We start from the raw sequence: 12,358 nt of genomic DNA on the forward strand, positions 1-12,358 counted from the left end.
ACCGTTAGTCATGTCAGTAATTTCCATTCAAGAGATAACAGTAGGAATTAAATTGATACAACATTAAAAGATTAGTGATCAAATTGACACAATTGAAAAATTAGGAACCAAATTAAAATACGGTATAAAGAATATGAGCTAAATACGTAGTTTATCCTTTTTTTTTTTTTTGAAAGGATAAAAACTAGGCTTCTTGTTAAATGTTTTGATGTTTAAGACGATTGTTTGTTGTTATTTGGACTATTTTTTGATATAAGGGGCCAAGAATTTTGTTTAGAGGGGGGTAAAGTTTAATTTTATTGAGCCAAATTCTGAATGAACCATAAATTTACTTGTAGAAAATTTTATTCCTCAAAATCCAGGGTGACAAGGCCAAAGGATGGCTTATGGAGACATGGGATCTTCCCCGACGGAAAAAGATTGCAGTCGATATCATAGGACCGAATGACAATACTCCTTTTTCAATATTAGTGGCCGTTGTCCTGGTGATCCCTTAACCCCTTTATAGCTTTGTCTCTGATACTTTCAAATTAGGAGCATTCATGATTTCTATTTTATTTGGCACATTGTCAGGTGGTCCTGCATCAAACTCTCTTATTTTCTATATTTTTAATTAAATGTTCTTTTCATTCCTTTTTATTTATTATTTTAAATATTGTTATGAGTGAAAAATGAAATATCTTATTTAATCTCAAAAATTGAGAAGAGTGGGTGTTTTTTTAAATATTGTTTTGCACAATAAATTTGAGAATATTTTCTCAACATTCTTTTTTGGTTATATAATTGCTTTTCCCAATTTATATAACTAAAACAGCCACTTTAACAAGTTATTTAGTAATATAATATCCTTTTGGAACTCGATTTTATCAAAATTGAATTCAAATTTCAAAGTAAAACTCAATTTTGCCAAAATCGGGCACACATTGCCACATCAGTACATGGTTATTGCATATAACTTGACTTTGGTTAAATCAAGTTCAGAGAGAGAGAGATCTTAATAAAAATGAAAGATATATATTACGAGTGATTTTAATAACAAAAACTGCGGAGAGTGGGTGTTTTTTTAAATATTGTTTTGCACAATAAATTTGAGAATAATTTTCTAAACTTTTTTTTTTTTGTTGTTGTTAAATAATAACTTTTCCCGAATTATATAACTAAAAAAGCCACTTTAATAAGTTATTTAGTTATATAACATCTTTATGGAACTTAGTTTTGCCAAAATCGAGTTCAAATTTCAAAGTAAAACTCAATTTTGCCAAAGTTGGGCTCACATTGCCACATCAATGATTATTGCATATAGCTCGACTTTGGTTAAATTGAGTTCCGAAAGAGGTTACATAATTAAATAACTTGCTAATTAGGTTTTTTTAGTAATATAATTCACAAAAACCAAACTTTTAGCAAAATAGGCATTTTCTAATGTTGTGCTTACCAAACAAATTGTATTTGTGTGGGACCAACCACTTTTTGTTTTTAAATTAAGAAAACTATTTTTAAAATAAGTCTTTGAAGTTCGAACAAATTAGAAATGAACGAGAAAATATAGTTTTTAGACTTTTGTCTCACAAAGATAAGCCACAAAGACAGACCTGCGTAAATTTTCATATCTTCTATTATTATTATTATCATTATCACATTATCATAAAATTCTACACTGTACCACAAGCTAAACACATGGAGGCCAAAATTATTGGACAACACAATCTAAATATATTAGGGCCACAAAGTTGTTGGAAAAACCAAGAAATGAGCCGGACTTTTGTTTATTTTTTTGTTAGTTTTGTAGGAGCATAATGTTAAATCGACAAATAGTTTGAACCATCAGAAGAATTGCTATAATGCTATTCACTTTGCACGAGCTTGATTTGATTAGTTATCAACCAGTCCTTTTGGATTGCATCCGTGTTAATTAAACATCAAATAAATAAGGTAAGTGCGCCAAGCCAACCCAATCCATCAAGGATTATAAGAAAAAGGAAAGAAAAGTCAACCAACCAAATAATTGAGGGTCAAAACCATGCAATCAACGAAAGTGTAATTATTCAGTTTTACGAAGCACAATAAATACATGGTTTCTTTCCATGAACAGTAAATTTCATTATATAAATTTAATTAATTAATGAGATTTATTATTATGTGAGAAGATAAGGTATACATTTATTATGATCTAAAGTGAGCAATTGAATAATTATCAGCAAAATAAAGTTCAAAAGAAAAGCAAGGTATGAACTTTAGAAGGTTATCAAGGAACAAGTAGTCCAATAAGAAAGGAGAATATTAAGGATTTAAGTGGTTTGATGGTTCCTCAAAAAAAAAAAAAAATGTGGTTTGATGCTGGCTTATGTCCATGAAACGATAAGAGAATTAATTTACTAAATCATAGAGAGATTACAAATATTTGCACTAACGTGATAGCACAAAACAATAGGCCTGAAATTGGAAAATCTAGAAGATGGAAGAGATATTGTAACGAATTTTTTCTTTCTTCTTTAGTCTCTTGCACCTAGGATGATCTCCTGCACAATGAACGACTGCTGCTCATTTTGCAACATTTGTAGCCTCCTCTCGAGGTTCCATATTCCACATTCTTACTAGGTAGTCCAAGAATTTTCCTATGACTTTTTCAATTGATATTTTGATATATATATATATATAAATTCTCCTTATTTCTTGACGGCAAATTCTCAACAGTGTCCATATATATATATATATATATATATATAAATTCTCCTTACTTCTTTATGGCAAATTCTCAACAGTGTCCATATATATTGATAGTTTTTAAACCCCTTAAACAATTGATTTAACCTAGGTAATTAGCCAAGTTGTTACTTAGTCCAATTAAACAAGTCTAGGTTATCACAATATAAAAGATCAAATCATGCAAAGCAGCGGAAAATAAATAACACAAAATATGATCACCCAGGAAACCAAACCGGTAAAAACCTGGGGAGGATTTGACCTATCTATCCTCAAGGTAAACTTGAATCCACTATCTTGAAAGAATCGAAGTTCATACAATAAGATTTACAAGCCCCCACGCTCGACTTCTTATTGCTACCAACCAGTAGAACTTACTGACACGACCACATGCAAGTTCCGAATCCACGAACTCTTTCTTTCTTGGATTCACCACCAGCTACAAGCACACCCGCTTGTGTATTCTTTAAGTTTTAATGGCAGCAACTGAATTGATCATCAAGGTGTAGAAAATATCTCCTCCTTGAAAACCCTAAGTTTATGTAAAGGAAAGCTCCTCTAGATCTCACAAGAGATTTACACAAATCGCAAATATGAGCAACACTAAAACGTGGTTAGGGTTTGCCTTTTATACTTAGGACAAATAAGAAACCCTAAAAACGTTTTAAAACAAATAGGGCTGAGTTGGACGAATCTGCAGAAAAGCAATTTGCCCGAGTTTCGATTGGTCGAGCCTAAGCTTCGATCGATCGAGCTAGGCCGAAAGCCACAGTGCTTCCTGCTTTAATTCGATTCCAACTTTACATTGACACACAACTTTGAGCTAACTTTAAATGCTTCTAAACACATTGTTTTGATCATGGTTTGCCAACATTACACATTAGAGTTCTAAATACATAAAATCCTAAACTTTAGAACCTAATAAACTCCCCCTTTGGCAATCCATGACAAAACACAAATTAGAAACTCAAAGTTTATAAAATGAAAAGCCCTTTACAAAATAATGCTCATAAACCAAATTCAATCCTAACTACTATCCATCAGTTGCAAGTATATACAGAAGCTCAATTGAATCAACCTGTATATTTCCTGAAACACTAAACAAAATGCATAACCGCATGTGTGGAAACAATACAAGTAAACAAAATAACTTCTTGATTTCAAATAACACACAAATAAAGACATATATCAATGAATAACTCATAAATATAAATCAATAAACAATTTGAAACAAGAAACGGCACGGATCTCATCTAGCACGTCCACCAAAATCTGTCCTTGAGCCGCCTGAACGGTCAAGACATGATCCAACGTGCAACGAATGTTTGAATCATCCGAAGCAGTCGGTGGAGGAGCATCAACATCAATATCAGCAGCAGCACCTGAAGTCTCAACAGCAGCTGTACCTGTAGAGGAGGAAGGAGGGGGAACACCACTCGATGACACACCTATAGTATGAGGAGGAGCAACTCTCAACTGAGTATCCCTCAGACGAAGAAATGTGGCACCTATGGGAGCAATCACATGAACAAGCTCACCAGACGGAAAACCATCTAGATCTAAGTAGAGCAAAATCCTATAAATGAAAATAGGATGAATCAGTGCATGCCCTACGGCAGAACTCTTATGAACCTCGTTCAAAGAACGGAGGAACAAGTGAGGAAAACTGATAGACGCTCCAGAAGCAAAGGCGTACAAAAACACACATCGCTCTAAAAGGATGGTGTGGAAGTGAGAGATAGGCCACAAGGAATGACACGCAATCCGAAATAAGAGATAGGCAGTCTCGGTAAGCTCAGCGGACGTGATCCAAGGATCAGAACCCCACTGGATAGATAACCTAGTGATATAAGACATGACAACGTCTAATGAGGGTGACTCATCATAGGGATAGTCAGCATCCCGAACAACCGGCACCCCAAGAGCCTCAGCCACTACCCAAGGGGTAATGGTGAACTCTACACTTCGTATTCAACTCCTAACTAAGCTGTTGGAATCATAGACGTGACAAGAGAGGTTCGAGTAGAACTCTCTAATCAGGGTAGTTGGGGGAGGATGATCTATCTCTATGAGAGGCAACCAACCTCTAGACTCAAAATTGGCCCTAATGGCTGGATCAAGCTGATCTAACACAACAGCTCGCTCAGATTAGATCTTACGCTTACGGTTCAAAGTGTCATAGGCTTCTCTACACTTATCATTCTTAAACAACTCAACTCTAGTGGGAGACTCAGAGGAAGTGGAAGTGGTCCTATGGGCTCTAGTTTTCCTAGGCATGGTGCTAAGATAAGGATCAAAACATAGAGCGAAAGAACAAAAAACCACAAAACCAAAACTAAGGGCAGACTGCAAGTTAGTACAAAAACAAAATATAGAATCAAAATCTATATGATGCATGAACAGGTTTAAATGTCATGATGCATGTTCTAATGCAGTGAATTAAGTCCAAAAGGTTCAAATTACAAAATTGGCTTGAACATTAAGAGTTTTAACACAAAAAACCCAAAATTTGAGAAATCACTTGATCAATTTGAAAAATATTGACGAATTGATCATTACACATGATATAATAACAACAATAATGACCAAATATATCAATTGGATAAGCCAATTTAACAAAATCCTCAATTCGGATCAAATTCAAAATCCTAGAATTTTCAATTTTTCAAGAACCACAAAATTGATCAAATTAAACTATAGGGAACATCAATATAATATCATAGTACAAAAACCCATTGATCAATTTCACAAGAATAGGTTCGAATCATCAAAAACCCCAATAAGTTTGAAGGTGCCGAAAATACCCATGAGAATGCATGAAAAATGCATGAAATAAAGAAATAAACTTGAAAAAGAAGGGCAAAAGGGACTTACCGGCTTCCTAGGACAAAAACCTTGCAAAAATCTTGAAGGAAAACGACAAAAAAATGGATGGTGGAGCCTAGAGCCAACGCGGAGAGAGAGAAAAGCAAAGAACTATTTGAAAAGTGCCTTTGAAAAAGTCTAATTCTACTTTTTAAAAAACCTAATTCACGAGTTTCGATCGGTCGAAAATCACCCTCGACCGGTCGAAACAGACAGAGACTCCCTCTCTCAAATTTTTAAAAATTTTAAAAATTTCAATCGGTCGAAAAACAGAATGGACCGATCGAATCAGGCAGAGGCTCACCATATTTTTGAGGAAAAACACAATTTTTGAAAAACAAGTTGATTTAACTCAAAGCAATGAAATTCAAGGACAAAAATGCATGAGTATGAGATGATATGTTTTTCAAACCAAGGATTTTAAGCCCAAAATTCCCAAAACAAAATTTTGCATTCTCCACTAATTTTCAAGCAACAATTTAAATTTTCACATAATTCAAAGTAATTGCAAAAACGTGGTTGGTCAGATCATAAACACACACAATAACATGTACGATGTTTAGCAAAGAATAACTCGTGTAGTGTGTGCAACTAGCAAAAACTTGAGATACATGTGAGGTGATATGTAAATAGCAATCAATCACAAAGTCTACAAAATTCATCACAAAGAATTTAAAAGAGACTATCACCTAAAGAGTTACATCATATAACTCCCACATCTCCTAAATCATAAGCTTGCAATTATGTAAGTTTCTTGTATTTATGCCTTATAATATATATTCCAATTTTAAGTTATGTGAGTTTGACATCAAGCCTAATAGTATACACCAATTTTGATTTTAAGAATTAAGCACTTTAACCGAGGCTTCACCTTATGTTCTTTTTGTGCATGTGCTACAATTTTTCGAGTACAAAATCTTATGATATGCACTACGGTGTTCATGATTGGCTAGTGAACAGTGGTAAGATGGTTATTTATGCCTTTCTCTAAAAGTTCAAGTCCAGCATTTAAAAACATGTGACTTCAAGATTAAGACATAGTAATCAAAAACCATACACATCTTTCCCACACAACATGCACTACAAATCTTCAACTAGTAAAGTGCAATAAATAAGCTCATCAAAACTAAACAAGGTACAAAAGACATGTTATGTGAAAATAAATTGACCAACCTTGTTCTCAAAAACCAAGAAGAATAGTGCAAAACAAAATGTGCTTCCTTTTTCTTCCTTTTTTTTTAATTTTAATAAAAATAAAAAACACCTAGAATGAAATGCATGAATGTTATGCTATGCAAATCCTAGAAACACAAAAAAAAAAAAAAACAAAAACAAAACCAAAGAACAATGGTCACAAAGGGTAGAGTAATGAGACATAAGGACCATGTCAGAAAGACTCAGTTAGGTCAAGTCTTTTGCATCCAAAACCTTTTAGATGCACCACAAGCATTGGAGTTCTTATTCACTTGAGAATAATTACCCACTCCAGGATTGGAATAAAGGTCTAAAGCCTTTACCAAATCACCAATAAGTACCATAGGATCAAGTGCTTGAGGCACAGGTACTTTTGGTTTGTTTACTCTCTTAGCAGCTTGCAGCTTGTAGCAATTTGGACGTATGTGTCCAGTCTTTCCACAAAAGTGACAAACCCATGTAGGTTTATCATGTGTCTTGTCCTTAGATAGGGTAGGCTTTTTAGGCTTGGATTCTTTCAGATCAACCCTAATCTTCCTAGATGATGAACCTTCTAAGGGTTTAGCAACCTCACTCACAAAGGGTTTGACAGTTTCACTCACTATCTCACTCACTGAAGGTTCAGAAGAAGAAGATGAAGGAACAAACTTAGTGGAATGGGGAGCGAACACACAGATGCTATCAACATAACCTAAACCAGTTTTGTCAGAAGATGACTTTTGAACACTCAGCATTTGATCAAGTTTAGAACTAGCAGATCTAGCAACAGATAAATCAAGTTCCAAAGATTTAACTTTATCGAGCAAAAGCATGTTTTCAGTTTTCACATTGTTCAAAAAATCATTAGCATCAAACAATTTAACAAGTAAATTTTTCTTTTCAAGCTCAAGAGATTCAATTTTCTTCAGGCCAAGTTCAACATTCATAGCATCCTTTGCAACAACTTTGCAAAGTTTGTTATAGGCCTTTTGAAGATCTGCATCTTCAGAGAGTTTCCCATCAGAAGGGTTCTCTTCAACAGATATGCTTTTATCAACTACAGCAGTAGCAGTAAAAGCAATGAAGTTTCCATCCTCATCACAATCAGACTCATGATCAGAAATTTCACCATCACTAAGGGTTACAGTCATAGCCTTACCCTTAGACTTCAAATAGGTTGGACATTTAGATTTCATGTGTCCATACCCTTGACACCCAAAACACTGAGAGCCCAAGGAATTATTAGAAGCTTGACCTACTCTTTCTCTAGGCTTATTATTGTTGTTAACCTTAGTGGGATCATGCTTCCTAAAATTTCTAGGTTCAGCAGTGTTTATGCCTCTTGCCTTTCTATTGCTATTCCTGAAAAAATTTCTAAAGTTCTTGGCAAGATAGGCAATCTCTGTAGCAGAAAACTCATCATCAAATCCACCACCTTCAATATCATCAACTGACTTAAGAGCCATTGATTTGGATTTGGTGGATTTGGGTAGATCCAACTCATAGGATTGAAGAGATCCTACAAGCTCATTAACAGGGATGGAGTCCACATCCTTGCTTTCAATAATGGTAGTCACCTTGGGTCTAAAGTCTTCAGTCAAAGATCTAAGAATCTTCCTAACAATTTTAGGTTGATCATAGATTTCACCCAAGTTAAAAGCAGAATTAACAATATCATTCAGTTTAGCATAGAATTTATCAAAAGATTCATCATCAGACATCCTAATGCTTTCAAATTTAGAAGTCAATTGCTGCAACTTATTTATTTTGACAGCCTTTGTGCCTTCATGCACAGTCTGGAGGATATTCCAAGTAGTATGAGCGATCTCAACATTCGAGATTCTCTTAAATTCCTCCATAGAAACAGCATTAAAAATTGCATTCATAACCTTGCTATTAAACGAAGCTGCTTCTTTCTGAGACGTTTCCCACTCACTAACAGGAGTAGTGGGCTTCTCCCATCCGTATTCAACAGAGTTCCACACCCTCTCATCAATGGATTTCAGGAATGCTTTCATCTTTACTTTCCAGTAAGCATAATTATTCCCATCAAAGTGAGGAGGAATAACTAGAGAGTGTTCGTGTTCCATGACAACAGAGGTCAAGGATCAGCTCAATGATCAAAGGATCAACAACAAAAGAGCTACCCGCTCTGATACCACTTGACAGTTTTTAGACCCCTTAAACAATTAATTTAACCTAGGTAATTAGTCAAGTTGTTACTTAGTCCAATTAAACAAGTCTAGGTTATCACAATATAAAAGATCAAATCATGCAAAGCAACGGAAAATAAATAACACAAGATATGATCACCCAGGAAACCAAACCGATAAAAACCTAGGGAGGATTTGACCTAGCTATCCTCAAGGTAAACTTGAATCCACTATCTTGAAAGAATCGAAGTTCATACAATAAGACTTACAAGCCCCCACGCTCGACTTCTTATTGCTACCAACTAGTAGAACTTACTGATACGACCACGTGCAAGCTCCGAATCCACGGACTCCTTCTTTCTTGGATTCTCCACCAGCTACAAGCACACCCGCTTGTGTATTCTTTAAACTTTAATGGCAGCAACAGAATTGATCATCAAGGTGTAGAAAATATCTCCTCCTTGAAAACCCTAAGTTTGTGTAAAGGAAAGTTTCTCTAGATCTCACAAAAGATTTACACAAACCGTAAATATGAGCAACACTAAAACGTGGTTAGGATTTGCCTTTTATACTTAGGACAAATAAGAAACCCTAAAAACGTTTTAAAACAAATAGGGCTGAGTTGGACAAATCTGCAGAAAAGCAATCTGCCCGAGCTTCGATCGGTCGAGCCTAAGTTTCGATCGATCGAGCTAGGCCGAAAGCCACAGTGCTTCTTGCTTTAACTCGATTCCAACTTTACATTGACACACAACTTTGAGCTAGTTTTAAATACTTCTAAACACATTGTTTTGATCATGGTTTGCCAACATTACATATTAGAGTTCTAAATACATAAAATCCTAAACTTTAGAACCTAACATATATATATATATATATATATGCTAGATGCGGGATCTACGGTACGGACATAGATGATACTATCACGACTTCTCTTTTCGTACTGCTAGGGATGCTTAACGCCACTTCACCAACTAGCGTTACCTGCACTCAGGGGTGGAACTATAGCTAAAGGTGGCCCTCCCAAATTTTTAAAAAATACTTTATATTACCTACAACTATTGAGCATTTTTTAAGATATAGCCTCTAAAAATAGGCGTCCCCCCCCCCCCAAAGAAATTATTTCTAGTTCTGCCCCTGCTTATGCTTTATAGTCTCTCAATGTGGTCAGCACTAGATGTTTCCGAGCAGTGAGGCTTACACCCATTCACATTAGTTCAAGATAAGGGGCAAAAAGGAGCTTTGAAATCATTTATCTTTTTTTCCTTTTAGCTCTAGAAGCATACCTGCCTTAAGAAACCTACGTAGTGCTTCGTCATAAGCTCAAATGGTGGCTGCTTTTTGAAGTTCCTCGTAGACAAACCTAATGTAGTCAAGGTCCCCCTTGTAGGACAAGTAATGGTGTTAGGGTCATATTTTATATGTAATTGACTAATCCTTAGACAAAACGTACTTTACTTGTAATTGGGTAAATCTAAGTTAGATTTAATGTATCAAGAAGTATGTTGCTCAAATATATCAAGTGGTATCTTTAAATACATGAAGATTGATCCAAGAAACAAGTAAAGAAAAGCTGATTCATTAAGTCTCGACAGAAGCTCGATAGATACTGCTATCAAGGTTAAATGAGGAAACTCGACACAAGCTTGATCTATAGAGAATTACAATTTTAGAATTTGTAGATCTGAAATTCGGCCCATGTTATCTTATTTGATTAGGGTTTCTTTTCTCACATCTTTAGTTATATATAAGACAGATTTTAAGAGCCCTCATATACGGATACAGAGACCCAGAACTCATACACTTTGTGTGAAGCTACTGCGTTTGTATGCCTTAGGGTTTTGTAACCAAGTTCTTCTTGATCTTCATTGTTGATGAAGTAAAGAATTTTATAGCCAACAAAAATCATTCAAATTGCTGGAATTAGTCATATATTGAAATCCGTGCAAAGGAGTTAGTCACATATTGAAGATTTGTGCAACAAATAAAAGAAAGCTACTACAAGATCAAGTCCAATTAGGCATTGAAGCAAAAGTTCAATTGTAGGTTGGTATTTTGGGATAGGCCAGGGTAGCAGTAAGATTTCTTATACTTGTAACCGCTTGATTATTGATTAGTGGATAATTGGGAGTGGTGACCTTAAATTCACCCGATGGAATTTTTGCCTTGAGAAAGGTTTTTCTCATTTGTCAATAAATCACCATATCAATTTATTTTTCGTTGCATATTAGTTATTTGGTCATTTGTTGGTATCTCCACGATTTTCATGTAATTTGACATAATTAATCAACTTGGGTAATTGAACTAATTAACCAGGGTCAATCTGTCTTAACCTAACAAATAGGAAAGTAGGGTCTCCTTAGAAGGAGTGGCAGCATAAGCGATTATTAGTTTAGAAAATAAGCTATTCTCAATTGTTATGGCCAATGTAATTGAATTAATTAACTAGGGTCAATCTATCTTAACCCAACAAATTGAAAAATAAGGCCTTCTTACTTTATGTTTCTTCTTCAAAACTAAGTAAGGAAGGAAATTAACTTGTCCAATATACTCTATCAAACCTATAGCCCTACAAAGACTCTTTCTACAAGCAATACCATGGAATCTGAGGTCCTTGAACGTATACAGAGTATGACGCTCACAACGGATGAAGACGAGGTCATGCCAATCCACTCAATGAGAAGGGAAAAAGTATTGGAAGAATTCTCCTTAAGCCTAATATGAAAGTTCCTTACAATGAAGCTAATCAATATACAAGCAGCTAAGAACTTACTACGATCCATGTGGAAGCTAGGGGAGAACCTAAAAATAATTGAAATGGGGGAAGAGCTACTACAGTTCAAGTTTTCGATGGAAAGCCAATTGATGTGGGTATGGAACAATTGGCCATGGTGTTTCAACGATCACCTCTTGGTGCTTCGACGGTGAGAGAAAGGAATGTCAGTGAGGAATGTCACGTTCACCAAACAACTGTTTTGGATCCAAGTATAGGGACTGCCCTTTGATCTTATAAATGAAGAGGTTGGGAATGATATTGGTCAGCGTATTGGTGAGTTCATGGAGGTAGATTACAAAGCCATAAATTCAGATCAGTCCTGATTCCTGCGTATACTAGTGGAGGTCCCACTGAACAAACCACTCAGGCGGGGTGGCCCAGTCCTCAGTCTGGAAGGGGAGGAATACCGAGTGGCATTCAAGTACGAGAGACTTATGGGATGGTGCTTCAACTGTGGCCAAATTGATCACACCCACAGTGACTGTCCGATACTTGGGAGTGCAGCAAATGGGGAGAAGCCATATGGTGAATGGCTCAAGGTTGGAACTTGGGCAAGAATCATGCAACCCAGTAAGGATCAATACCAAGCACGTCGGACTCACAAGACTTTGAGTATAGCCCCACCAAATTCCAAAATCGAGATGCCCACTGAAATCGATACCGAAAAATCGGCAATTCAACCCGAAAT

This window comes from Quercus lobata, chromosome 2, assembly GCF_001633185.2.
Source record: "Quercus lobata isolate SW786 chromosome 2, ValleyOak3.0 Primary Assembly, whole genome shotgun sequence".
Lineage (NCBI taxonomy): Eukaryota > Viridiplantae > Streptophyta > Magnoliopsida > Fagales > Fagaceae > Quercus > Quercus lobata.